At 41.9% G+C, this 24994-nt stretch overlaps 17 non-coding genes across 17 annotated transcripts; 9 read left to right on the top strand and 8 right to left on the bottom strand.

Moving 5' to 3' along the window:
• Positions 1-1968: 1968 nt before the first annotated feature.
• Positions 1969-2041, top strand: TRNAK-CUU (transfer RNA lysine (anticodon CUU)). The gene has a single exon. It is a non-coding gene; the product is annotated as a tRNA-Lys (tRNA).
• Positions 2042-3983: 1942 nt separating this feature from the next.
• On the bottom strand, positions 3984-4054 carry TRNAG-GCC (transfer RNA glycine (anticodon GCC)). The gene has a single exon. It is a non-coding gene; the product is annotated as a tRNA-Gly (tRNA).
• Positions 4055-5104: 1050 nt separating this feature from the next.
• Positions 5105-5175, bottom strand: TRNAG-GCC (transfer RNA glycine (anticodon GCC)). The gene has a single exon. It is a non-coding gene; the product is annotated as a tRNA-Gly (tRNA).
• Positions 5176-6452: 1277 nt separating this feature from the next.
• On the top strand, positions 6453-6525 carry TRNAK-CUU (transfer RNA lysine (anticodon CUU)). Its single transcript has one exon. It is a non-coding gene; the product is annotated as a tRNA-Lys (tRNA).
• Positions 6526-7570: 1045 nt separating this feature from the next.
• TRNAK-CUU (transfer RNA lysine (anticodon CUU)) lies at positions 7571-7643 on the top strand. Its single transcript has one exon. It is a non-coding gene; the product is annotated as a tRNA-Lys (tRNA).
• Positions 7644-8464: 821 nt separating this feature from the next.
• Positions 8465-8535, bottom strand: TRNAG-GCC (transfer RNA glycine (anticodon GCC)). The gene has a single exon. It is a non-coding gene; the product is annotated as a tRNA-Gly (tRNA).
• Positions 8536-9585: 1050 nt separating this feature from the next.
• Positions 9586-9656, bottom strand: TRNAG-GCC (transfer RNA glycine (anticodon GCC)). The gene has a single exon. It is a non-coding gene; the product is annotated as a tRNA-Gly (tRNA).
• Positions 9657-11827: 2171 nt separating this feature from the next.
• TRNAG-GCC (transfer RNA glycine (anticodon GCC)) lies at positions 11828-11898 on the bottom strand. The gene has a single exon. It is a non-coding gene; the product is annotated as a tRNA-Gly (tRNA).
• A 156-nt stretch (positions 11899-12054) lies between these two features.
• Positions 12055-12127, top strand: TRNAK-CUU (transfer RNA lysine (anticodon CUU)). The gene has a single exon. It is a non-coding gene; the product is annotated as a tRNA-Lys (tRNA).
• Positions 12128-16538: 4411 nt separating this feature from the next.
• TRNAK-CUU (transfer RNA lysine (anticodon CUU)) lies at positions 16539-16611 on the top strand. Its single transcript has one exon. It is a non-coding gene; the product is annotated as a tRNA-Lys (tRNA).
• An 821-nt stretch (positions 16612-17432) lies between these two features.
• TRNAS-GCU (transfer RNA serine (anticodon GCU)) lies at positions 17433-17503 on the bottom strand. The gene has a single exon. It is a non-coding gene; the product is annotated as a tRNA-Ser (tRNA).
• A 1277-nt stretch (positions 17504-18780) lies between these two features.
• Positions 18781-18853, top strand: TRNAK-CUU (transfer RNA lysine (anticodon CUU)). Its single transcript has one exon. It is a non-coding gene; the product is annotated as a tRNA-Lys (tRNA).
• Positions 18854-19674: 821 nt separating this feature from the next.
• TRNAG-GCC (transfer RNA glycine (anticodon GCC)) lies at positions 19675-19745 on the bottom strand. Its single transcript has one exon. It is a non-coding gene; the product is annotated as a tRNA-Gly (tRNA).
• A 156-nt stretch (positions 19746-19901) lies between these two features.
• On the top strand, positions 19902-19974 carry TRNAK-CUU (transfer RNA lysine (anticodon CUU)). Its single transcript has one exon. It is a non-coding gene; the product is annotated as a tRNA-Lys (tRNA).
• A 1048-nt stretch (positions 19975-21022) lies between these two features.
• Positions 21023-21095, top strand: TRNAK-CUU (transfer RNA lysine (anticodon CUU)). The gene has a single exon. It is a non-coding gene; the product is annotated as a tRNA-Lys (tRNA).
• An 821-nt stretch (positions 21096-21916) lies between these two features.
• TRNAG-GCC (transfer RNA glycine (anticodon GCC)) lies at positions 21917-21987 on the bottom strand. The gene has a single exon. It is a non-coding gene; the product is annotated as a tRNA-Gly (tRNA).
• Positions 21988-22143: 156 nt separating this feature from the next.
• On the top strand, positions 22144-22216 carry TRNAK-CUU (transfer RNA lysine (anticodon CUU)). Its single transcript has one exon. It is a non-coding gene; the product is annotated as a tRNA-Lys (tRNA).
• Positions 22217-24994: the final 2778 nt, after the last annotated feature.

Raw genomic sequence — 24994 nt, 5'->3', positions numbered from 1 at the left:
AGCCTAGCTATCTGAGTCAATAGCGAATAAGACTCCAAATCTAAGAGTCATTTGCTTTGAGCACAACATTGGGTGGTGTTTATTCCCTTTTCAGATCCATGCCTCCCTCATAGCAGGCGAGAATTCTACCACTAAACTACAAGATTCTACCACTAAATCATTGTATGTTGAATTCTATACCTGCACCACCAAAATGCAAAGAGCCAGGCACTCTTTAACAAAATATATTGCTGTTTCAGGTGTACATCAGTGGGTGAAACCATGCAGGAATATCAGGATCTACTGAATGTGGAAACTTTGTTTTGGTTTAATAGTGTAGATTGAAGAGCAAGCGTTGCCTTGCCTTGATGCTACAACACTGTAACAAAGCCTGGCCAGCTTAGTCAATAGAAATAAAACTCCCAAGCTAAGAGTCATATGCTTTTAGTACAACATTTGTTTGGTGTTTATTCCCTTTTCAGATCCAGACCTCTCTCTTGGCAGGTGGAAATTCTACCACTTAACCACAAGATTCTAACATTAATTTATTGTATGTGGAATTCTTTACCTGCACCACCAAAATGCAAAGAGCCAGACACTCTTTAACAAAATATACCATAATTTCAGTAAAACTTGAGTACTGCATTGGCCGGGAATCGAACCCGGGCCTCCCGCGTGGCAGGCTAGAATTCTACCACTGAACAACCAAAGCTTCACATTTTACTTCACGGTTACTTACCCATTTTCCTCAATTTGTGAAACCAAGCATGCATCTCAGTGTACTGAATGTGGTAGCCTAGATCTACTTTAATAGTTTGTAGGGCACTCCTTGGCTTGAGTGGCCTTTTTGTCACACAACAGTAACCAAGCCTGGCTAGCTCAGTCGGTAGAGCATGAGACTCTTAATCTTAGGGTCGTGGGTTCGAGCCCCACGTTGGGCGGTGTTTTTTCCCAGAATTCTATAGGCGAGATCTCTGTCACTACACAACCAAACGTGTTTTATTTGAAACTTAAAAGAGGTGTACATCAGTGTGTGAAACCAAGCAGGACTCTCAGGATCTACTAAATGTGGAAACCTTGCTTTGGTTTTATAAATTGAAGGGCAATCCTTGCCTTGCCATGATGCCATAACACTGTAAAAAAGCCTAGCTATCTGAGTCAATAGCGAATAAGACTCCAAATCTAAGAGTCATTTGCTTTGAGCACAACATTGGGTGGTGTTTATTCCCTTTTCAGATCCATGCCTCCCTCATGGCAGGCGAGAATTCTACCACTAAACCACAAGATTCTACCACTAAATCATTGTATGTTAAATTCTATACCTGCACCACCAAAATGCAAAGAGCCAGGCACTCTTTAACAAAATATATCGCTGTTTCAGGTGTACATCAGTGGGTGAAACCATACAGGAATATCAGGATCTACTGAATGTGGAAACTTTGCTTTGGTTTAATAGTGTAGATTGAAGAGCAAGCGTTGCCTTGCCTTGATGCTACAACACTGTAACAAAGCCTGGCCAGCTTAGTCAATAGAAATAAAACTCCCAAGCTAAGAGTCATATGCTTTTAGTACAACATTTGTTTGGTGTTTATTCCCTTTTCAGATCCAGACCTCTATCTTGGCAGGTGGGAATTCTACCACTAAACCACAAGATTCTACCATTAATTTATTGTATGTGGAATTCTATACCTGCACCACCAAAATGCAAAGAGCCAGACACTCTTTAACAAAATATACCATAATTTCAGTAAAACTTGAGTACTGCATTGGCCGGGAACCGAACCCGGGCCACCCGCGTGGCAGGCGAGAATTCTACCACTGAACAACCAATGCTTCACATTTTACTTCACGGTTACTTACCCATTTTCCTCAATGTGTGAAACCAAGCATGCATCTCAGTGTACTGAATGTGGTAGCCTAGATCTACTTTAATAGCTTGTAGGGCACTCCTTGGCTTGAGTGGCCTTTTTGTCACACAACAGTAACCAAGCCTGGCTAGCTCAGTCGGTAGAGCATGAGACTCTTAATCTCAGGGTCGTGGGTTCGAGCCCCACGTTGGGCGGTGTTTTTTCCCAGAATTCTACAGGCGAGATCTCTGTCACTACACAACCAAACGTGTTTTATTTGAAACTTAAAAGAGGTGTACATCAGTGTGTGAAACCAAGCAGGAATCTCAGGATCTACTAAATGTGGAAACCTTGCTTTGGTTTTCTAAATTGAAGGGCAATCCTTGCCTTGCCATGATGCCATAACACTGTAAAAAAGCCTAGCTATCTGAGTCAATAGCGAATAAGACTCCAAATCTAAGAGTCATTTGCTTTGAGCACAACATTGGGTGGTGTTTATTCCCTTTTCAGATCCATGCCTCCCTCATGGCAGGCGAGAATTCTACCACTAAACCACAAGATTCTACCACTAAATCATTGTATGTTAAATTCTATACCTGCACCACCAAAATGCAAAGAGCCAGGCACTCTTTAACAAAATATATCGCTGTTTCAGGTGTACATCAGTGGGTGAAACCATGCAGGAATATCAGGATCTACTGAATGTGGAAACTTTGCTTTGGTTTAATAGTGTAGATTGAAGAGCAAGCGTTGCCTTGCCTTGATGCTACAACACTGTAACAAAGCCTGGCCAGCTTAGTCAATAGAAATAAAACTCCCAAGCTAAGAGTCATATGCTTTTAGTACAACATTTGTTTGGTATTTATTCCCTTTTCAGATCCAGACCTCTCTCTTGGCAGGTGGGATTTCTACCACTAAACCACAAGATTCTACCATTAATTTATTGTATGTGGAATTCTATACCTGCACCACCAAAATGCAAAGAGCCAGCCACTCTTTAACAAAATATACCATAATTTCAGTAAAACTTGAGTACTGCATTGGCCGGGAATCGAACCCGGGCCTCCCGCGTGGCAGGCGAGAATTCTACCACTGAACAGCCAATGCTTCACATTTTACTTCACGGTTACTTACCCATTTTCCTCAATGTGTGAAACCAAGCATGCATCTCAGTGTACTGAATGTGGTAGCCTAGATCTACTTTAATAGCTTGTATTGCACTCCTTGGCCTGAGTGGCCTTTTTGTCACATCACAGTAACCAAGCCTGGCTAGCTCAGTCGGTAGAGCATGAGACTCTTAATCTCAGGGTCGTGGGTTTGAGCCCCACGTTGGGCGGTGTTTTTTCCCAGAATTCTACAGGCGAGATCTCTGTCACTACACAACCAAACGTGTTTTATTTGAAACTTAAAAGAGGTGTACATCAGTGTGTGAAACCAAGCAGGAATCTCAGGATCTACTAAATGTGGAAACCTTGCTTTGGTTTTATAAATTGAAGGGCAATCCTTGCCTTGCCATGATGCCATAACACTGTAAAAAAGCCTAGCTATCTGAGTCAATAGCGAATAAGACTCCAAATCTAAGAGTCATTTGCTTTGAGCACAACATTGGGTGGTGTTTATTCCCTTTTCAGATCCATGCCTCCCTCATAGCAGGCGAGAATTCTACCACTAAACTACAAGATTCTACCACTAAATCATTGTATGTTGAATTCTATACCTGCACCACCAAAATGCAAAGAGCCAGGCACTCTTTAACAAAATATATCGCTGTTTCAGGTGTACATCAGTGGGTGAAACCATGCAGGAATATCAGGATCTACTGAATGTGGAAACTTTGCTTTGGTTTAATAGTGTAGATTGAAGAGCAAGCGTTGCCTTGCCTTGATGCTACAACACTGTAACAAAGCCTGGCCAGCTTAGTCAATAGAAATAAAACTCCCAAGCTAAGAGTCATATGCTTTTAGTACAACATTTGTTTGGTGTTTATTCCCTTTTCAGATCCAGACCTCTCTCTTGGCAGGTGGGAATTCTACCACTAAACCACAAGATTCTAACATTAATTTATTGTATGTGGAATTCTTTACCTGCACCACCAAAATGCAAAGAGCCAGACACTCTTTAACAAAATATACCATAATTTCAGTAAAACTTGAGTACTGCATTGGCCGGGAATCGAACCCGGGCCTCCCGCGTGGCAGGCGAGAATTCTACCACTGAACAACCAATGCTTCACATTTTACTTCACGGTTACTTACCCATTTTCCTCAATTTGTGAAACCAAGCATGCATCTCAGTGTACTGAATGTGGTAGCCTAGATCTACTTTAATAGTTTGTAGGGCACTCCTTGGCTTGAGTGGCCTTTTTGTCACATCACAGTAACCAAGCCTGGCTAGCTCAGTCGGTAGAGCATGAGACTCTTAATCTCAGGGTCGTGGGTTTGAGCCCCACGTTGGGCGGTGTTTTTCCCCAGAATTCTACAGGCGAGATCTCTGTCACTACACAACCAAACGTGTTTTATTTGAAACTTAAAAGAGGTGTACATCAGTGTGTGAAACCAAGCAGGAATCTCAGGATCTACTAAATGTGGAAACCTTGCTTTGGTTTTATAAATTGAAGGGCAATCCTTGCCTTGCCATGATGCCATAACACTGTAAAAAAGCCTAGCTATCTGAGTCAATAGCGAATAAGACTCCAAATCTAAGAGTCATTTGCTTTGAGCACAACATTGGGTGGTGTTTATTCCCTTTTCAGATCCATGCCTCCCTCATAGCAGGCGAGAATTCTACCACTAAACTACAAGATTCTACCACTAAATCATTGTATGTTGAATTCTATACCTGCACCACCAAAATGCAAAGAGCCAGGCACTCTTTAACAAAATATATCGCTGTTTCAGGTGTACATCAGTGGGTGAAACCATGCAGGAATATCAGGATCTACTGAATGTGGAAACTTTGCTTTGGTTTAATAGTGTAGATTGAAGAGCAAGCGTTGCCTTGCCTTGATGCTACAACACTGTAACAAAGCCTGGCCAGCTTAGTCAATAGAAATAAAACTCCCAAGCTAAGAGTCATATGCTTTTAGTACAACATTTGTTTGGTGTTTATTCCCTTTTCAGATCCAGACCTCTCTCTTGGCAGGTGGGAATTATACCACTAAACCACAAGATTCTAACATTAATTTATTGTATGTGGAATTCTTTACCTGCACCACCAAAATGCAAAGAGCCAGACACTCTTTTACAAAATATACCATAATTTCAGTAAAACTTGAGTACTGCATTGGCCGGGAATCGAACCCGGGCCTCCCGCGTGGCAGGCGAGAATTCTACCACTGAACAACCAATGCTTCACATTTTACTTCACGGTTACTTACCCATTTTCCTCAATTTGTGAAACCAAGCATGCATCTCAGTGTACTGAATGTGGTAGCCTAGATCTACTTTAATAGTTTGTAGGGCACTCCTTGGCTTGAGTGGCCTTTTTGTCACATCACAGTAACCAAGCCTGGCTAGCTCAGTCGGTAGAGCATGAGACTCTTAATCTCAGGGTCGTGGGTTTGAGCCCCACGTTGGGCGGTGTTTTTCCCCAGAATTCTACAGGCGAGATCTCTGTCACTACACAACCAAACGTGTTTTATTTGAAACTTAAAAGAGGTGTACATCAGTGTGTGAAACCAAGCAGGAATCTCAGGATCTACTAAATGTGGAAACCTTGCTTTGGTTTTATAAATTGAAGGGCAATCCTTGCCTTGCCATGATGCCATAACACTGTAAAAAAGCCTAGCTATCTGAGTCAATAGCGAATAAGACTCCAAATCTAAGAGTCATTTGCTTTGAGCACAACATTGGGTGGTGTTTATTCCCTTTTCAGATCCATGCCTCCCTCATAGCAGGCGAGAATTCTACCACTAAACTACAAGATTCTACCACTAAATCATTGTATGTTGAATTCTATACCTGCACCACCAAAATGCAAAGAGCCAGGCACTCTTTAACAAAATATATCGCTGTTTCAGGTGTACATCAGTGGGTGAAACCATGCAGGAATATCAGGATCTACTGAATGTGGAAACTTTGCTTTGGTTTAATAGTGTAGATTGAAGAGCAAGCGTTGCCTTGCCTTGATGCTACAACACTGTAACAAAGCCTGGCCAGCTTAGTCAATAGAAATAAAACTCCCAAGCTAAGAGTCATATGCTTTTAGTACAACATTTGTTTGGTGTTTATTCCCTTTTCAGATCCAGACCTCTCTCTTGGCAGGTGGGAATTATACCACTAAACCACAAGATTCTAACATTAATTTATTGTATGTGGAATTCTTTACCTGCACCACCAAAATGCAAAGAGCCAGACACTCTTTTACAAAATATACTATAATTTCAGTAAAACTTGAGTACTGCATTGGCCGGGAATCAAACCCGGGCCTCCCGCGTGGCAGGCGAGAATTCTACCACTGAACAACCAATGCTTCACATTTTACTTCACGGTTACTTACCCATTTTCCTCAATTTGTGAAACCAAGCATGCATCTCAGTGTACTGAATGTGGTAGCCTAGATCTACTTTAATAGTTTGTAGGGCACTCCTTGGCTTGAGTGGCCTTTTTGTCACACAACAGTAACCAAGCCTGGCTAGCTCAGTCGGTAGAGCATGAGACTCTTAATCTCAGGGTCGTGGGTTCGAGCCCCACGTTGGGCGGTGTTTTTTCCCAGAATTCTACAGGCGAGATCTCTGTCACTACACAACCAAACGTGTTTTATTTGAAACTTAAAAGAGGTGTACATCAGTGTGTGAAACCAACAGGAATCTCAGGATCTACTAAATGTGGAAACCTAGCTTTGGTTTTATAGATTGAAGGGCAATCCTTGCCTTGCCATGATGCCATAACACTGTAAAAAAGCCGTTATCTGAGTCAATAGCGAATAAGACTCCAAATCTAAGAGTCATTTGCTTTGAGCACAACATTGGGTGGTGTTTATTCCCCTTTCAGATCCATGCCTCCCTCATAGCAGGCGAGAATTCTACCACTAAACTACAAGATTCTACCACTAAATCATTGTATGTTGAATTCTATACCTGCACCACCAAAATGCAAAGAGCCAGGCACTCTTTAACAAAATATATTGCTGTTTCAGGTGTACATCAGTGGGTGAAACCATGCAGGAATATCAGGATCTACTGAATGTGGAAACTTTGTTTTGGTTTAATAGTGTAGATTGAAGAGCAAGCGTTGCCTTGCCTTGATGCTACAACACTGTAACAAAGCCTGGCCAGCTTAGTCAATAGAAATAAAACTCCCAAGCTAAGAGTCATATGCTTTTAGTACAACATTTGTTTGGTGTTTATTCCCTTTTCAGATCCAGACCTCTCTCTTGGCAGGTGGGAATTCTACCACTTAACCACAAGATTCTAACATTAATTTATTGTATGTGGAATTCTTTACCTGCACCACCAAAATGCAAAGAGCCAGACACTCTTTAACAAAATATACCATAATTTCAGTAAAACTTGAGTACTGCATTGGCCGGGAATCGAACCCGGGCCTCCCGCATGGCAGGCTAGAATTCTACCACTGAACAACCAAAGCTTCACATTTTACTTCACGGTTACTTACCCATTTTCCTCAATTTGTGAAACCAAGCATGCATCTCAGTGTACTGAATGTGGTAGCCTAGATCTACTTTAATAGCTTGTAGGGCACTCCTTGGCTTGAGTGGCCTTTTTGTCACATCACAGTAACCAAGCCTGGCTAGCTCAGTCGGTAGAGCATGAGACTCTTAATCTCAGGGTCGTGGGTTCGAGCCCCACGTTGGGCGGTGTTTTTTCCCAGAATTCTACAGGCGAGATCTCTGTCACTACACAACCAAACGTGTTTTATTTGAAACTTAAAAGAGGTGTACATCAGTGTGTGAAACCAAGCAGGAATCTCAGGATCTACTAAATGTGGAAACCTTGCTTTGGTTTTATAGATTGAAGGGCAATCCTTGCCTTGCCATGATGCCATAACACTGTAAAAAAGCCTAGCTATCTGAGTCAATAGCGAATAAGACTCCAAATCTAAGAGTCATTTGCTTTGAGCACAACATTGGGTGGTGTTTATTCCCTTTTTAGATCCATGCCTCCCTCATGGCAGGCGAGAATTCTACCACTAAACCACAAGATTCTACCACTAAATCATTGTATGTTGAATTCTATGCCTGCACCACCAAAATGCAAAGAGCCAGGCACTCTTTAACAAAATATATCGCTGTTTCAGGTGTACATCAGTGGGTGAAACCATGCAGGAATATCAGGATCTACTGAATGTGGAAACTTTGCTTTGGTTTAATAGTGTAGATTGAAGAGCAAGCGTTGCCTTGCCTTGATGCTACAACACTGTAACAAAGCCTGGTCAGCTTAGTCAATAGAAATAAAACTCCCAAGCTAAGAGTCATATGCTTTTAGTACAACATTTGTTTGGTGTTTATTCCCTTTTCAGATCCAGACCTCTCTCTTGGCAGGTGGGAATTCTACCACTAAACCACAAGATTCTAACATTAATTTATTGTATGTGGAATTCTATACCTGCACCACCAAAAAGCAAAGAGCCAGACACTCTTTAACAAAATATACCATAATTTCAGTAAAACTTGAGTACTGCATTGGCCGGGAATCGAACCCGGGCCTCCCGCGTGGCAGGCGAGAATTCTACCACTGAACAACCAATGCTTCACATTTTACTTCACGGTTACTTACCCATTTTCCTCAATTTGTGAAACCAAGCATGCATCTCAGTGTACTGAATGTGGTAGCCTAGATCTACTTTAATAGTTTGTAGGGCACTCCTTGGCTTGAGTGGCCTTTTTGTCACACAACAGTAACCAAGCCTGGCTAGCTCAGTCGGTAGAGCATTAAACTCTTAATCTCAGGGTCATGGGTTCGAGCCCCACGTTGGGCGGTGTTTTTTCCCAGAATTCTACAGGCGAGATCTCTGTCACTACACAACCAAACGTGTTTTATTTGAAACTTAAAAGAGGTGTACATCAGTGTGTGAAACCAAGCAGGAATCTCAGGATCTACTAAATGTGGAAACCTAGCTTTGATTTTATAGATTGAAGGGCAATCCTTGCCTTGCCATGATGCCATAACACTGTAAAAAAGCCTAGTTATCTGAGTCAATAGCGAATAAGACTCCAAATCTAAGAGTCATTTGCTTTGAGCACAACATTGGGTGGTGTTTATTCCCTTTTCAGATCCATGCCTCCCTCATAGCAGGCGAGAATTCTACCACTAAACTACAAGATTCTACCACTAAATCATTGTATGTTGAATTCTATACCTGCACCACCAAAATGCAAAGAGCCAGGCACTCTTTAACAAAATATATTGCTGTTTCAGGTGTACATCAGTGGGTGAAACCATGCAGGAATATCAGGATCTACTGAATGTGGAAACTTTGCTTTGGTTTAATAGTGTAGATTGAAGAGCAAGCGTTGCCTTGCCTTGATGCTACAACACTGTAACAAAGCCTGGCCAGCTTAGTCAATAGAAATAAAACTCCCAAGCTAAGAGTCATATGCTTTTAGTACAACATTTGTTTGGTGTTTATTCCCTTTTCAGATCCAGACCTCTCTCTTGGCAGGTGGGAATTCTACCACTAAACCACAAGATTCTACCATTAATTTATTGTATGTGGAATTCTATACCTGCACCACCAAAATGCAAAGAGCCAGACACTCTTTAACAAAATATACCATAATTTCAGTAAAACTTGAGTACTGCATTGGCCGGGAATCGAACCCGGGCCTCCCGCGTGGCAGGCGAGAATTCTACCACTGAACAACCAATGCTTCACATTTTACTTCACGGTTACTTACCCATTTTCCTCAATGTGTGAAACCAAGCATGCATCTCAGTGTACTGAATGTGGTAGCCTAGATCTACTTTAATAGCTTGTATTGCACTCCTTGGCTTGAGTGGCCTTTTTGTCAAATCACAGTAACCAAGCCTGGCTAGCTCAGTCGGTAGAGCATGAGACGCTTAATCTCAGGGTCATGGGTTCGAGCCCCACATTGGGCGGTGTTTTTTCCCAGAATTCTACAGGCGAGATCTCTGTCACTACACAACCAAACGTGTTTTATTTGAAACTTAAAAGAGGTGTACATCAGTGTGTGAAACCAAGCAGGAATCTCAGGATCTACTAAATGTGGAAACCTTGCTTTGGTTTTATAGATTGAAGGGCAATCCTTGCCTTGCCATGATGCCATAACACTGTAAAAAAGCCTAGCTATCTGAGTCAATAGCGAATAAGACTCCAAATCTAAGAGTCATTTGCTTTGAGCACAACATTGGGTGGTGTTTATTCCCTTTTTAGATCCATGCCTCCCTCATGGCAGGCGAGAATTCTACCACTAAACCACAAGATTCTACCACTAAATCATTGTATGTTGAATTCTATGCCTGCACCACCAAAATGCAAAGAGCCAGGCACTCTTTAACAAAATATATCGCTGTTTCAGGTGTACATCAGTGGGTGAAACCATGCAGGAATATCAGGATCTACTGAATGTGGAAACTTTGCTTTGGTTTAATAGTGTAGATTGAAGAGCAAGCATTGCCTTGCCTTGATGCTACAACACTGTAACAAAGCCTGGTCAGCTTAGTCAATAGAAATAAAACTCCCAAGCTAAGAGTCATATGCTTTTAGTACAACATTTGTTTGGTGTTTATTCCCTTTTCAGATCCAGACCTCTCTCTTGGCAGGTGGGAATTCTACCACTAAACCACAAGATTCTAACATTAATTTATTGTATGTGGAATTCTATACCTGCACCACCAAAAAGCAAAGAGCCAGACACTCTTTAACAAAATATACCATAATTTCAGTAAAACTTGAGTACTGCATTGGCCAGGAATCGAACCCGGGCCTCCCGCGTGGCAGGCGAGAATTCTACCACTGAACAACCAATGCTTCACATTTTACTTCACGGTTACTTACCCATTTTCCTCAATTTGTGAAACCAAGCATGCATCTCAGTGTACTGAATGTGGTAGCCTAGATCTACTTTAATAGCTTGTAGGGCACTCCTTGGCTTGAGTGGCCTTTTTGTCACACAACAGTAACCAAGCCTGGCTAGCTCAGTCGGTAGAGCATGAGACTCTTAATCTCAGGGTCGTGGGTTCGAGCCCCACGTTGGGTTGTGTTTTTTCCCAGAATTCTACAGGCGAGATCTCTGTCACTACACAACCAAACGTGTTTTATTTGAAACTTAAAAGAGGTGTACATCAGTGTGTGAAACCAAGCAGGAATCTCAGGATCTACTAAATGTGGAAACCTTGCTTTGGTTTTATAAATTGAAGGGCAATCCTTGCCTTGCCATGATGCCATAACACTGTAAAAAAGCCTAGCTATCTGAGTCAATAGCGAATAAGACTCCAAATCTAAGAGTCATTTGCTTTGAGCACAACATTGGGTGGTGTTTATTCCCTTTTCAGATCCATGCCTCCCTCATGGCAGGCGAGAATTCTACCACTAAACCACAAGATTCTACCACTAAATCATTGTATGTTAAATTCTATACCTGCACCACCAAAATGCAAAGAGCCAGGCACTCTTTAACAAAATATATCGCTGTTTCAGGTGTACATCAGTGGGTGAAACCATGCAGGAATATCAGGATCTACTGAATGTGGAAACTTTGCTTTGGTTTAATAGTGTAGATTGAAGAGCAAGCGTTGCCTTGCCTTGATGCTACAACACTGTAACAAAGCCTGGCCAGCTTAGTCAATAGAAATAAAACTCCCAAGCTAAGAGTCATATGCTTTTAGTACAACATTTGTTTGGTGTTTATTCCCTTTTCAGATCCAGACCTCTCTCTTGGCAGGTGGGAATTCTACCACTAAACCACAAGATTCTAACATTAATTTATTGTATGTGGAATTCTTTACCTGCACCACCAAAATGCAAAGAGCCAGACACTCTTTAACAAAATATACCATAATTTCAGTAAAACTTGAGTACTGCATTGGCCGGGAATCGAACCCGGGCCTCCCGCGTGGCAGGCGAGAATTCTACCACTGAACAACCAATGCTTCACATTTTACTTCAAGGTTACTTACCCATTTTCCTCAATGTGTGAAACCAAGCATGCATCTCAGTGTACTGAATGTGGTAGCCTAGATCTACTTTAATAGCTTGTAGGGCACTCCTTGGCTTGAGTGGCCTTTTTGTCACATCACAGTAACCAAGCCTGGCTAGCTCAGTCGGTAGAGCATGAGACTCTTAATCTCAGGGTCGTGGGTTCGAGCCCCACGTTGGGCGGTGTTTTTTCCCAGAATTCTACAGGCGAGATCTCTGTCACTACACAACCAAACGTGTTTTATTTGAAACTTAAAAGAGGTGTACATCAGTGTGTGAAACCAAGCAGGAATCTCAGGATCTACTAAATGTGGAAACCTTGCTTTGGTTTTATAGATTGAAGGGCAATCCTTGCCTTGCCATGATGCCATAACACTGTAAAAAAGCCTAGCTATCTGAGTCAATAGCGAATAAGACTCCAAATCTAAGAGTCATTTGCTTTGAGCACAACATTGGGTGGTGTTTATTCCCTTTTTAGATCCATGCCTCCCTCATGGCAGGCGAGAATTCTACCACTAAACCACAAGATTCTACCACTAAATCATTGTATGTTGAATTCTATGCCTGCACCACCAAAATGCAAAGAGCCAGGCACTCTTTAACAAAATATATCGCTGTTTCAGGTGTACATCAGTGGGTGAAACCATGCAGGAATATCAGGATCTACTGAATTTGGAAACTTTGCTTTGGTTTAATAGTGTAGATTGAAGAGCAAGCGTTGCCTTGCCTTGATGCTACAACACTGTAACAAAGCCTTGTCAGCTTAGTCAATAGAAATAAAACTCCCAAGCTAAGAGTCATATGCTTTTAGTACAACATTTGTTTGGTGTTTATTCCCTTTTCAGATCCAGACCTCTCTCTTGGCAGGTGGGAATTCTACCACTAAACCACAAGATTCTAACATTAATTTATTGTATGTGGAATTCTATACCTGCACCACCAAAAAGCAAAGAGCCAGACACTCTTTAACAAAATATACCATAATTTCAGTAAAACTTGAGTACTGCATTGGCCGGGAATCGAACCTGGGCCTCCCGCGTGGCAGGCGAGAATTCTACCACTGAACAACCAATGCTTCACATTTTACTTCACGGTTACTTACCCATTTTCCTCAATTTGTGAAACCAAGCATGCATCTCAGTGTACTGAATGTGGTAGCCTAGATCTACTTTAATAGCTTGTAGGGCACTCCTTGGCTTGAGTGGCCTTTTTGTCACACAACAGTAACCAAGCCTGGCTAGCTCAGTCGGTAGAGCATTAAACTCTTAATCTCAGGGTCGTGGGTTCGAGCCCCACGTTGGGCGGTGTTTTTTCCCAGAATTCTACAGGCGAGATCTCTGTCACTACACAACCAAACGTGTTTTATTTGAAACTTAAAAGAGGTGTACATCAGTGTGTGAAACCAAGCAGGAATCTCAGGATCTACTAAATGTGGAAACCTTGCTTTGGTTTTATAAATTGAAGGGCAATCCTTGCCTTGCCATGATGCCATAACACTGTAAAAAAGCCTAGCTATCTGAGTCAATAGCGAATAAGACTCCAAATCTAAGAGTCATTTGCTTTGAGCACAACATTGGGTGGTGTTTATTCCCTTTTCAGATCCATGCCTCCCTCATGGCAGGCGAGAATTCTACCACTAAACCACAAGATTCTACCACTAAATCATTGTATGTTAAATTCTATACCTGCACCACCAAAATGCAAAGAGCCAGGCACTCTTTAACAAAATATATCGCTGTTTCAGGTGTACATCAGTGGGTGAAACCATGCAGGAATATCAGGATCTACTGAATGTGGAAACTTTGCTTTGGTTTAATAGTGTAGATTGAAGAGCAAGCGTTGCCTTGCCTTGATGCTACAACACTGTAACAAAGCCTGGCCAGCTTAGTCAATAGAAATAAAACTCCCAAGCTAAGAGTCATATGCTTTTAGTACAACATTTGTTTGGTATTTATTCCCTTTTCAGATCCAGACCTCTCTCTTGGCAGGTGGGAATTCTACCACTAAACCACAAGATTCTACTATTAATTTATTGTATGTGGAATTCTATACCTGCACCACCAAAATGCAAAGAGCCAGCCACTCTTTAACAAAATATACCATAATTTCAGTAAACCTTGAGTACTGCATTGGCCGGGAATCGAACCCGGGCCTCCCGCGTGGCAGGCGAGAATTCTACCACTGAACAGCCAATGCTTCACATTTTACTTCACAGTGACTTACCCATTTTCCTCAATGTGTGAAACCAAGCATGCATCTCAGTGTACTGAATGTGGTAGCCTAGATCTACTTTAATAGCTTGTATTGCACTCCTTGGCCTGAGTGGCCTTTTTGTCACATCACAGTAACCAAGCCTGGCTAGCTCAGTCGGTAGAGCATGAGACTCTTAATCTCAGGGTCGTGGGTTTGAGCCCCACGTTGGGCGGTGTTTTTTCCCAGAATTCTACAGGCGAGATCTCTGTCACTACACAACCAAACGTGTTTTATTTGAAACTTAAAAGAGGTGTACATCAGTGTGTGAAACCAAGCAGGAATCTCAGGATCTACTAAATGTGGAAACCTAGCTTTAGTTTTATAGATTGAAGGGCAATCCTTGCCTTGCCATGATGCCATAACACTGTAAAAAAGCCTAGTTATCTGAGTCAATAGCGAATAAGACTCCAAATCTAAGAGTCATTTGCTTTGAGCACAACATTGGGTGGTGTTTATTCCCTTTTCAGATCCATGCCTCCCTCATGGCAGGCGAGAATTCTACCACTAAACCACAAGATTCTACCACTAAATTATTGTATGTTAAATTCTATACCTGCACCACCAAAATGCAAAGAGCCAGGCACTCTTTAACAAAATATATCACTGTTTCAGGTGTACATCAGTGGGTGAAACCATGCAGGAATATCAGGATCTACTGAATGTGGAAACTTTGCTTTGGTTTAATAGTGTAGATTGAAGAGCAAGCGTTGCCTTGCCTTGATGCTACAACACTGTAACAAAGCCTGGCCAGCTTAGTCAATAGAAATAAAACTCTAAGGCTAAGAGTCATATGCTTTTAGTACAACATTTGTTTGGTGTTTATTCCCTTTTCAGATCCAGACCTCTCTCTTGGCAGGTGGGAATTCTACCACTAAACCACAAGATTCTAACATTAATTTATTGTATGTGGAATTCTATACCTGCACCACCAAAAAGCAAAGAGCCAGACACTCTTTAACAAAATATACCATAATTTCAGTAAAACTTGAGTACTGCATTGGCCTGGAATCGAACCTGGGCCTCCCGCGTGGCAGGCGAGAATTCTACCACTGAACAACCAATGCTTCACATTTTACTTCACGGTTACTTACCCATTTTCCTCAATTTGTGAAACCAAGCATGCATCTCAGTGTACTGAATGTGGTAGCCTAGATCTACTTTAATAGCTTGTAGGGCACTCCTTGGCTTGAGTGGCCTTTTTGTCACACAACAGTAACCAAGCCTGGCTAGCTCAGTCGGTAGAGCATGAGACTCTTAATCTCAGGGTCGTGGGTTCGAGCCCCACGTTGGCCGGTGTTTTTTCCCAGAATTCTACAGGCGAGATCTCTGTCACTACACAACCAAACGTGTTTTATTTGAAACTTAAAAGAGGTGTACATCAGTGTGTGAAACCAAGCAGGAATCTCAGGATCTACTAAATGTGGAAACCTAGCTTTAGTTTTATAGATTGAAGGGCAATCCTTGCCTTGCCATGATGCCATAACACTGTAAAAAAGCCTAGTTATCTGAGTCAATAGCGAATAAGACTCCAAATCTAAGAGTCATTTGCTTTGAGCACAACATTGGGTGGTGTTTATTCCCTTTTCAGATCCATGCCTCCCTCATAGCAGGCGAGAATTCTACCACTAAACTACAAGATTCTACCACTAAATCATTGTATGTTGAATTCTATGCCTGCACCACCAAAATGCAAAGAGCCAGGCACTCTTTAACAAAATATATTGCTGTTTCAGGTGTACATCAGTGGGTGAAACCATGCAGGAATATCAGGATCTACTGAATGTGGAAACTTTGCTTTGGTTTAATAGTGTAGATTGAAGAGCAAGCGTTGCCTTGCCTTGATGCTACAACACTGTAACAAAGCCTGGCCAGCTTAGTCAATAGAAATAAAACTCCCAAGCTAAGAGTCATATGCTTTTAGTACAACATATGTTTGGTGTTTATTCCCTTTTCAGATCCAGACCTCTCTCTTGGCAGGTGGGAATTCTACCACTAAACCACAAGATTCTACCATTAATTTATTGTATGTGGAATTCTATACCTGCACCACCAAAAAGCAAAGAGCCAGACACTCTTTAACAAAATATACCATAATTTCAGTAAAACTTGAGTACTGCATTGGCCGGGAATCGAACCCGGGCCTCCCGCGTGGCAGGCGAGAATTCTACCACTGAACAACCAATGTTTCACATTTTACTTCACGGTTACTTACCCATTTTCCTCAATTTGTGAAACCAAGCATGCATCTCAGTGTACTGAATGTGGTAGCCTAGATCTACTTTAATAGCTTGTAGGGCACTCCTTGGCTTGAGTGGCCTTTTTGTCACACAACAGTAACCAAGCCTGGCTAGCTCAGTCGGTAGAGCATGAGACTCTTAATCTCAGGGTCGTGGGTTCGAGCCCCACGTTGGGCGGTGTTTTTTCCCAGAATTCTACAGGCGAGATCTCTGTCACTACACAACCAAACGTGTTTTATTTGAAACTTAAAAGAGGTGTACATCAGTGTGTGAAACCAAGCAGGAATCTCAGGATCTACTAAATGTGGAAACCTTGCTTTGGTTTTATAAATTGAAGGGCAATCCTTGCCTTGCCATGATGCCATAACACTGTAAAAAAGCCTAGCTATCTGAGTCAATAGCGAATAAGACTCCAAATCTAAGAGTCATTTGCTTTGAGCACAACATTGGGTGGTGTTTATTCCCTTTTCAGATCCATGCCTCCCTCATGGCAGGCGAGAATTCTACCACTAAACCACAACATTCTACCACTAAATCATTGTATGTTGAATTCTATGCCTGCACCACCAAAATGCAAAGAGCCATGCACTCTTTAACAAAATATATCGCTGTTTCAGGTGTACATCAGTGGGTGAAACCATGCAGGAATATCAGGATCTACTGAATGTGGAAACTTTGCTTTGGTTTAATAGTGTAGATTGAAGAGCAAGCGTTGCCTTGCCTTGATGCTACAACACTGTAACAAAGCCTGGCCAGCTTAGTCAATAGAAATAAAACTCCCAAGCTAAGAGTCATATGCTTTTAGTACAACATTTGTTTGGTGTTTATTCCCTTTTCAGATCCAGACCTCTCTCTTGGCAGGTGGGAATTCTACCACTAAACCACAAGATTCTAACATTAATTTATTGTATGTGGAATTCTATACCTGCACCACCAAAAAGCAAAGAGCCAGACACTCTTTAACAAAATATACCATAATTTCAGTAAAACTTGAGTACTGCATTGGCCGGGAATCGAACCTGGGCCTCCCGCGTAGCAGGCGAGAATTCTACCACTGAACAACCAATGCTTCACATTTTACTTCACGGTTACTTACCCATTTTCCTCAATTTGTGAAACCAAGCATGCATCTCAGTGTACTGAATGTGGTAGCCTAGATCTACTTTAATAGCTTGTAGGGCACTCCTTGGCTTGAGTGGCCTTTTTGTCACACAACAGTAACCAAGCCTGGCTAGCTCAGTCGCTAGAGCATGAGACTCTTAATCTCAGGGTCGTGGGTTCGAGCCCCACGTTGGCCGGTGTTTTTTCCCAGAATTCTACAGGCGAGATCTCTGTCACTACACAACCAAACGTGTTTTATTTGAAACTTAAAAGAGGTGTACATCAGTGTGTGAAACCAAGCAGGAATCTCAGGATCTACTAAATGTGGAAACCTAGCTTTAGTTTTATAGATTGAAGGGCAATCCTTGCCTTACCATGATGCCATAACACTGTAAAAAAGCCTAGTTATCTGAGTCAATAGCGAATAAGACTCCAAATCTAAGAGTCATTTGCTTTGAGCACAACATTGGGTGGTGTTTATTCCCTTTTCAGATCCATGCCTCCCTCATAGCAGGCGAGAATTCTACCACTAAACTACAAGATTCTACCACTAAATCATTGTATGTTGAATTCTATACCTGCACCACCAAAATGCAAAGAGCCAGGCACTCTTTAACAAAATATATTGCTGTTTCAGGTGTACATCAGTGGGTGAAACCATGCAGGAATATCAGGATCTACTGAATGTGGAAACTTTGCTTTGGTTTAATAGTGTAGATTGAAGAGCAAGCGTTGCCTTGCCTTGATGCTACAACACTGTAACAAAGCCTGGCCAGCTTAGTCAATAGAAATAAAACTCCCAAGCTAAGAGTCATATGCTTTTAGTACAACATTTGTTTGGTGTTTATTCCCTTTTCAGATCCAGACCTCTCTCTTGGCAGGTGGGAATTCTACCACTAAACCACAAGATTCTACCATTAATTTATTGTATGTGGAATTCTATACCTGCACCACCAAAAAGCAAAGAGCCAGACACTCTTTAACAAAATATACCATAATTTCAGTAAAACTTGAGTACTGCATTGGCCGGGAATCGAACCCGGGCCTCCCGCGTGGCAGGCGAGAATTCTACCACTGAACAACCAATGTTTCACATTTTACTTCACGGTTACTTACCCATTTTCCTCAATTTGTGAAACCAAGCATGCATCTCAGTGTACTGAATGTGGTAGCCTAGATCTACTTTAATAGCTTGTAGGGCACTCCTTGGCTTGAGTGGCCTTTTTGTCACACAACAGTAACCAAGCCTGGCTAGCTCAGTCGGTAGAGCATGAGACTCTTAATCTCAGGGGCGTGGGTTCGAGCCCCACGTTGGGCGGTGTTTTTTCCCAGAATTCTACAGGCGAGATCTCTGTCACTACACAACCAAACGTGTTTTATTTGAAACTTAAAAGAGGTGTACATCAGTGTGTGAAACCAAGCAGGAATCTCAGGATCTACTAAATGTGGAAACCTTGCTTTGGTTTTATAAATTGAAGGGCAATCCTTGCCTTGCCATGATGCCATAACACTGTAAAAAAGCCTAGCTATCTGAGTCAATAGCGAATAAGACTCCAAATCTAAGAGTCATTTGCTTTGAGCACAACATTGGGTGGTGTTTATTCCCTTTTCAGATCCATGCCTCCCTCATGGCAGGCGAGAATTCTACCACTAAACCACAACATTCTACCACTAAATCATTGTATGTTGAATTCTATGCCTGCACCACCAAAATGCAAAGAGCCATGCACTCTTTAACAAAATATATCGCTGTTTCAGGTGTACATCAGTGGGTGAAACCATGCAGGAATATCAGGATCTACTGAATGTGGAAACTTTGCTTTGGTTTAATAGTGTAGATTGAAGAGCAAGCGTTGCCTTGCCTTGATGCTACAACACTGTAACAAAGCCTGGCCAGCTTAGTCAATAGAAATAAAACTCCCAAGCTAAGAGTCATATGCTTTTAGTACAACATTTGTTTGGTGTTTATTCCCTTTTCAGATCCAGACCTCTCTCTTGGCAGGTGGGAATTCTACCACTAAACCACAAGATTCTACCATTAATTTATTGTATGTGGAATTCTATACCTGCACCACCAAAATGCAAAGAGCCAGACACTCTTTAACAAAATATACCATAATTTCAGTAAAACTTGAGTACTGCATTGGCCGGGAATCGAACCCGGGCCTCCCGCGTGGCAGGCGAGAATTCTACCACTGAACAACCAATGCTTCACATTTTACTTCAAGGTTACTTACCCATTTTCCTCAATGTGTGAAACCAAGCATGCATCTCAGTGTACTGAATGTGGTAGCCTAGATCTACTTTAATAGTTTGTAGGGCACTCCTTGGCTTGAGTGGCCTTTTTGTCACACAACAGTAACCAAGCCTGGCTAGCTCAGTCGGTAGAGCATGAGACTCTTAATCTCAGGGTCGTGGGTTCGAGCCCCACGTTAGGCGGTGTTTTTTCCCAGAATTCTACAGGCGAGATCTCTGTCACTACACAACCAAACGTGTTTTATTTGAAACTTAAAAGAGGTGTACATCAGTGTGTGAAACCAAGCAGGAATCTCAGGATCTACTAAATGTGGAAACCTAGCTTTGGTTTTATAGATTGAAGGGCAATCCTTGCCTTGCCATGATGCCATAACACTGTAAAAAAGCCTAGTTATCTGAGTCAATAGCGAATAAGACTCCAAATCTAAGAGTCATTTGCTTTGAGAACAACATTGGGTGGTGTTTATTCCCTTTTCAGATCCATGCCTCCCTCATAGCAGGCGAGAATTCTACCACTAAACTACAAGATTCTACCACTAAATCATTGTATGTTGAATTCTATACCTGCACCACCAAAATGCAAAGAGCCAGGCACTCTTTAACAAAATATATTGCTGTTTCAGGTGTACATCAGTGGGTGAAACCATGCAGAAATATCAGGATCTACTGAATGTGGAAACTTTGCTTTGGTTTAATAGTGTAGATTGAAGAGCAAGCGTTGCCTTGCCTTGATGCTACAACACTGTAACAAAGCCTGGCCAGCTTAGTCAATAGAAATAAAACTCCCAAGCTAAGAGTCATATGCTTTTAGTACAACATTTGTTTGGTGTTTATTCCCTTTTCAGATCCAGACCTCTCTCTTGGCAGGTGGGAATTCTACCACTAAACCACAAGATTCTACCATTAATTTATTGTATGTGGAATTCTATACCTGCACCACCTAAAAGCAAAGAGCCAGACACTCTTTAACAAAATATACCATAATTTCAGTAAAACTTGAGTACTGCATTGGCCGGGAATCGAACCCGGGCCTCCCGCGTGGCAGGCGAGAATTCTACCACTGAACAACCAATGTTTCACATTTTACTTCACGGTTACTTACCCATTTTCCTCAATTTGTGAAACCAAGCATGCATCTCAGTGTACTGAATGTGGTAGCCTAGATCTACTTTAATAGCTTGTAGGGCACTCCTTGGCTTGAGTGGCCTTTTTGTCACACAACAGTAACCAAGCCTGGCTAGCTCAGTCGGTAGAGCATGAGACTCTTAATCTCAGGGTCGTGGGTTCGAGCCCCACGTTGGGCGGTGTTTTTTCCCAGAATTCTACAGGCGAGATCTCTGTCACTACACAACCAAACGTGTTTTATTTGAAACTTAAAAGAGGTGTACATCAGTGTGTGAAACCAAGCAGGAATCTCAGGATCTACTAAATGTGGAAACCTTGCTTTGGTTTTATAAATTGAAGGGCAATCCTTGCCTTGCCATGATGCCATAACACTGTAAAAAAGCCTAGCTATCTGAGTCAATAGCGAATAAGACTCCAAATCTAAGAGTCATTTGCTTTGAGCACAACATTGGGTGGTGTTTATTCCCTTTTCAGATCCATGCCTCCCTCATGGCAGGCGAGAATTCTACCACTAAACCACAACATTCTACCACTAAATCATTGTATGTTGAATTCTATGCCTGCACCACCAAAATGCAAAGAGCCATGCACTCTTTAACAAAATATATCGCTGTTTCAGGTGTACATCAGTGGGTGAAACCATGCAGGAATATCAGGATCTACTGAATGTGGAAACTTTGCTTTGGTTTAATAGTGTAGATTGAAGAGCAAGCGTTGCCTTGCCTTGATGCTACAACACTGTAACAAAGCCTGGCCAGCTTAGTCAATAGAAATAAAACTCCCAAGCTAAGAGTCATATGTTTTTAGTACAACATTTGTTTGGTGTTTATTCCCTTTTCAGATCCAGACCTCTCTCTTGGCAGGTGGGAATTCTACCACTAAACCACAAGATTCTACCATTAATTTATTGTATGTGGAATTCTATACCTGCACCACCAAAATGCAAAGAGCCAGACACTCTTTAACAAAATATACCATAATTTCAGTAAAACTTGAGTACTGCATTGGCCGGGAATCGAACCCGGGCCTCCCGCGTGGCAGGCGAGAATTCTACCACTGAACAACCAATGCTTCACATTTTACTTCAAGGTTACTTACCCATTTTCCTCAATGTGTGAAACCAAGCATGCATCTCAGTGTACTGAATGTGGTAGCCTAGATCTACTTTAATAGTTTGTAGGGCACTCCTTGGCTTGAGTGGCCTTTTTGTCACACAACAGTAACCAAGCCTGGCTAGCTCAGTCGGTAGAGCATGAGACTCTTAATCTCAGGGTCGTGGGTTCGAGCCCCACGTTGGGCGGTGTTTTTTCCCAGAATTCTACAGGCGAGATCTCTGTCACTACACAACCAAACGTGTTTTATTTGAAACTTAAAAGAGGTGTACATCAGTGTGTGAAACCAAGCAGGAATCTCAGGATCTACTAAATGTGGAAACCTAGCTTTGGTTTTATAGATTGAAGGGCAATCCTTGCCTTGCCATGATGCCATAACACTGTAAAAAAGCCTAGTTATCTGAGTCAATAGGGAATAAGACTCCAAATCTAAGAGTCATTTGCTTTGAGAACAACATTGGGTGGTGTTTATTCCCTTTTCAGATCCATGCCTCCCTCATAGCAGGCGAGAATTCTACCACTAAACTACAAGATTCTACCACTAAATCATTGTATGTTGAATTCTATACCTGCACCACCAAAATGCAAAGAGCCAGGCACTCTTTAACAAAATATATTGCTGTTTCAGGTGTACATCAGTGGGTGAAACCATGCAGAAATATCAGGATCTACTGAATGTGGAAACTTTGCTTTGGTTTAATAGTGTAGATTGAAGAGCAAGCGTTGCCTTGCCTTGATGCTACAACACTGTAACAAAGCCTGGCCAGCTTAGTCAATAGAAATAAAACTCCCAAGCTAAGAGTCATATGCTTTTAGTACAACATTTGTTTGGTGTTTATTCCCTTTTCAGATCCAGACCTCTCTCTTGGCAGGTGGGAATTCTACCACTAAACCACAAGATTCTAACATTAATTTATTGTATGTGGAATTCTTTACCTGCACCACCAAAATGCAAAGAGCCAGACACTCTTTAACAAAATATACCATAATTTCAGTAAAACTTGAGTACTGCATTGGCCGGGAATCGAACCCGGGCCTCCCGCGTGGCAGGCGAGAATTCTACCACTGAACAACCAATTTTCACATTTTACTTCACGGTTACTTACCCATTTTCCTCAATTTGTGAAACCAAGCATGCATCTCAGTGTACTGAATGTGGTAGCCTAGATCTACTTTAATAGCTTGTAGGGCACTCCTTGGCTTGAGTGGCCTTTTTGTCACACAACAGTAACCAAGCCTGGCTAGCTCAGTCGGTAGAGCATGAGACTCTTAATCTCAGGGTCGTGGGTTCGAGCCCCACGTTGGGTGGTGTTTTTTCCCAGAATTCTACAGGCGAGATCTCTGTCACTACACAACCAAACGTGTTTTATTTGAAACTTAAAAGAGGTGTACAACAGTGTGTGAAACCAAGCAGGAATCTCAGGATCTACTAAATTTGGAAACCTTGCTTTGGTTTTATAGATTGAAGGGCAATCCTTGCCTTGCCATGATGCCATTACACTGTAAAAAAGCCTAGCTATCTGAGTCAATAGCGAACAAGACTCCAAATCTAAGAGTCATTTGCTTTGAGCACAACATTGGGTGGTGTTTATTCCCTTTTCAGATCCATAACCTCCCTCATGGCAGGCGAGAATTCTACCACTAAACCACAAGATTCTACCACTAAATCATTGTATGTTGAATTCTATGCCTGCACCACCATAATGCAAAGAGCCATGCACTATTTAACAAAATATATCGCTGTTTTAGGTGTACATCAGTGGGTGAAACCATGCAGGAATATCAGGATCTACTGAATGTGGAAACTTTGCTTTGGTTTAGTAGTGTAGATTGAAGAGCAAGCGTTGCCTTGCCTTGATGCTACAACACTGTAACAAAGCCTGGCCAGCTTAGTCAATAGAAATAAAACTCCCAAGCTAAGAGTCATATGCTTTTAGTACAACATTTGTTTGGTGTTTATTCCTTTTTCAGATCCAGACCTCTCTCTTGGCAGGTGGGAATTCTACCACTAAACCACAAGATTCTACCATTAATTTATTGTATGTGGAATTCTATACCTGCACCACCAAAAAGCAAAGAGCCAGACACTCTTTAACAAAATATACCATAATTTCAGTAAAACTTGAGTACTGCTTTGGCCGGGAATCGAACCCGGGCCTCCCGCGTGGCAGGCGAGAATTCTACCACTGAACAACCAATGTTCACAATTTACTTCAAGGTTACTTACCCATTTTCCTCAATGTGTGAAACCAAGCATGCATCTCAGTGTACTGAATGTGGTAGCCTAGATCTACTTTAATAGCTTGTAGGGCACTCCTTGGCTTGAGTGGCCTTTTTGTCACATCACAGTAACCAAGCCTGGCTAGCTCAGTCGGTAGAGCATGAGACTCTTAATCTCAGGGTCATGGGTTCGAGCCCCACGTTGGGCGGTGTTTTTTCCCAGAATTCTACAGGCGAGATCTCTGTCACTACACAACCAAACGTGTTTTATTTGAAACTTAAAAGAGGTGTACATCAGTGTGTGAAACCAAGCAGGAATCTCAGGATCTACTAAATGTGGAAACCTTGCTTTGGTTTTATAAATTGAAGGGCAATCCTTGCCTTGCCATGATGCCATAACACTGTAAAAAAGCCTAGCTATCTGAGTCAATAGCGAATAAGACTCCAAATCTAAGAGTCATTTGCTTTGAGCACAACATTGGGTGGTGTTTATTCCCTTTTCAGATCCATGCCTCCCTCATGGCAGGCGAGAATTCTACCACTAAACCACAACATTCTACCACTAAATCATTGTATGTTAAATTCTATACCTGCACCACCAAAATGCAAAGAGCCAGGCACTCTTTAACAAAATATATCGCTGTTTCAGGTGTACATCAGTGGGTGAAACCATGCAGGAATATCAGGATCTACTGAATGTGGAAACTTTGCTTTGGTTTAATAGTGTAGATTGAAGAGCAAGCGTT

Source organism: Crinia signifera, chromosome 3 (assembly GCF_055691185.1).
Source record: "Crinia signifera chromosome 3, ASM5569118v1, whole genome shotgun sequence".
Taxonomy (NCBI): domain Eukaryota; kingdom Metazoa; phylum Chordata; class Amphibia; order Anura; family Myobatrachidae; genus Crinia; species Crinia signifera.
The sequence above is the reverse complement of the archived record's forward strand: the minus strand, read 5'-3'. Positions and strand labels throughout refer to the sequence as shown.